At 45.5% G+C, this 2,436-nt stretch overlaps 1 long non-coding RNA gene across 1 annotated transcript in view; it reads left to right on the top strand.

The window, feature by feature from the left end:
- LOC105983671 overlaps positions 1-1,835 on the top strand; it is a 12,533-nt gene extending 10,698 nt beyond the window's left edge. The window contains exon 3 of the long non-coding RNA XR_001174951.1: positions 1,691-1,835. This is a non-coding gene — a long non-coding RNA (uncharacterized LOC105983671). The remainder of the gene's footprint in view (positions 1-1,690) is intronic.
- The last annotated feature ends 601 nt before the right edge of the window (positions 1,836-2,436 follow it).

The raw sequence follows: 2,436 nt of genomic DNA, 5'->3' as shown, positions 1-2,436 counted from the left end.
GAAGAAGAAGAAGAAGAAGAAGAAGAAGAAGAAGGAAGAAGGAGAAGAAGAAGAAGGAGGTGGCCGAGGAAAGCAGAGCCTGGGTGATTGATGGGGCTCTGTGTGTGTATATGTGTGCATCTTTTGTGCCTGTGTATTTTTCAATCAGAAAGAAGAGGCTTATCTCTCCTTTTTAATTGATTTTAATGCAGCATAGCCAGGCTAGATCAAATCTCAGCTCCTCTGTGGCCTCAGATGAATAGTGTGAGTGGCTACCTGAATATTAATAAGCGGCTAGGAGTAGCTAGGGAAGCCATGAAAGTCTTTCTCTGCTTGGTCAGCTTTCTGTTTGCAGCCTCCCAGCCTTAGGGTGGCTTACCATGATGGGCCAATCCATGGGCCTTCAGGTGGTGTAGGTGTGGGAAGGGGGTCATTCAACTTCTAGCCTGTGGGGGCCATGCAGAGGCTCTTATGTGTATGGCTATCATTCTAATCTGGAAGGCTTCCATCTGGCCAAGGTCTGGTGTTAGCTTCATATTGCTATAACGAAAGAGAAGAGGCAGGTGACTTGTGAAGAGGGGGAAAAAATGACTTTTGGGCTCAGGGTGTTAGAAGTTCCAGTTTGAGACTGAGTGATCCAACATAGCAGAAATGTATGGTCAAGGGAATGGCTACATAGTGAGTCAGGAAACCAACACAGACAAGGCTGGTGTCTGGCAATCCTCTTGAGCACACGCCAGTAACCTAAGGGTCTAGCTGAGGCCCTGCCACTCAAAGGCACCACCATGTCCTCATCGCGCTACCTTGGGGACCAGGTCTGGTGCCTTTTCTGGTGCCTCCTTTGCACCCAAACCTCACTGGGCTCTGCTTTGCATGAGTTTGGACCAAGAAAATGCTTAGCTCCTAGAGAAAAAATACCCAGAGTGGTTTTTATTGTAAAGCCAGAGCTAGAGTGACTTAATTGGTCTAGAGTGGGCAGGACATTGATAGAGTTGGAATATTGTAAAAGTAGGTATTTATTTATATATATAATTGAACTGCCACACTATGCTTATTTTCTTATTTAAATTTAAATTTATTTTTGTCAGTCATGTCCCTGCATTCTCTTTTTGTTCAAGGCTAGCACTCTACCATTTTGAGCCGCAGCACCACTTCAGATTGGTGGTTTATTAGACATAAGAATTGGAAGGACTTTCTTGCCCAGACTGGCTTTGAAATGTGATATTCATATCTTAGCTTCCTGAGTAGCTAGGATTACAGGCATGAGCCACCAGCACCGGGCAAGTAGGTGTTTTTTAAAGATGGGGTAGAAAAGAAGATTGTCTTTGGAAAAACAAAGGCCCCTTTCAGTGTTTAGCAACTTGTCTTATCTTTCATGGTGGGACAAGGCCTCTATGGCCTCTTCCTGTGGTCACCAGAGTTGTACCAGCTTAAGCCCAGTACCCCTAAATTCCACAGAGCATCCTGTGACCCACAGAAACCCAGCTGGCAGGTGCATGGGTAAGAGAGGGGTACCTCTCTCTCTCTCTATTTCTTAGTCCTTGTCTCCTTCTTATTATTCAATGAGGAAAACTAGATCGGCCTTGTATGCAATACATGTTTATCATTTCCTCATAGAGACTTGAACTACTCAAGGGGTTGTTTTAAAATATTTCTAACTCTGAAAAACACTTTCCATTACCAATAAAAACGTATTTCTTTGTTTTTGCAGACACATACAAATGTTGTCAAAGCCAAAGCCACTGAAACACGCATCTGCACAAACACCTTGCCTAAGACCTGTGAATGATCTGCGTCTTTCCTGAATTAGCCTGCTTTGAGAATGCTAGCAGAAGACATGCGATTCCTGGGGTAGAGAGGAAAGCCAAGCCCCTGAGCAGGAGGATTACGTGGCCTTATAGGGGAGAAACTCAGAGCTTAGGACACCCAAGTCCTAGGGAGCTTCCTTCCTCTGCCACGTCCATTGTTTCTCTGTGAGACTGTAGTCATCCAAGGGGTTCTGGACTTTCTCTGAATCTCAGGCTGTTCAGAAACAAGCCTTTGACCTGTTCCGTACCTCTGTGAGTCTGGGGCTAGGACAGGAGCAAAGAGTATGTGCCAAGTGCTGGTGGCTCACGCCTGTAATCCTGGCTACTCAGGAGGCTGAGATCTGAGGTTCATGGTTCAAAGCCAGCCCAGGCAGGAAAGTCTGTGAGACTCTTATCTCCAAATAACCACTAGAAAATCAGAAGTGGAGCTGTGTTTCAACACAGTAGAGGACTGGCTTTGAGCAAGAGCTCAGGGATAGCACCCAGGCCCTGAGTTCAAGCCCCACAACTGGCCAAAAAAAAAAAAAATGGTTTAAGAAGATGGCTGTTGTCTGTCCTGTTAAAGGATTTCAGGTGAGACTGGTTCATAACTTGCTTTTCCTTCCTCCCTGCCTGCCTTCTTTCTCTCTCTCTTCCCTCTCTCCTCTTT

The sequence above is a fragment of the Dipodomys ordii genome, unplaced genomic scaffold (genome assembly GCF_000151885.1).
Source record: "Dipodomys ordii isolate 6190 unplaced genomic scaffold, Dord_2.0 Scaffold20, whole genome shotgun sequence".
In the NCBI taxonomy this organism is placed as follows: Eukaryota; Metazoa; Chordata; class Mammalia; order Rodentia; family Heteromyidae; genus Dipodomys; species Dipodomys ordii.
Note: the sequence above shows the minus strand (reverse complement) of the source record. Positions and strands in the feature narration are given on the sequence as shown.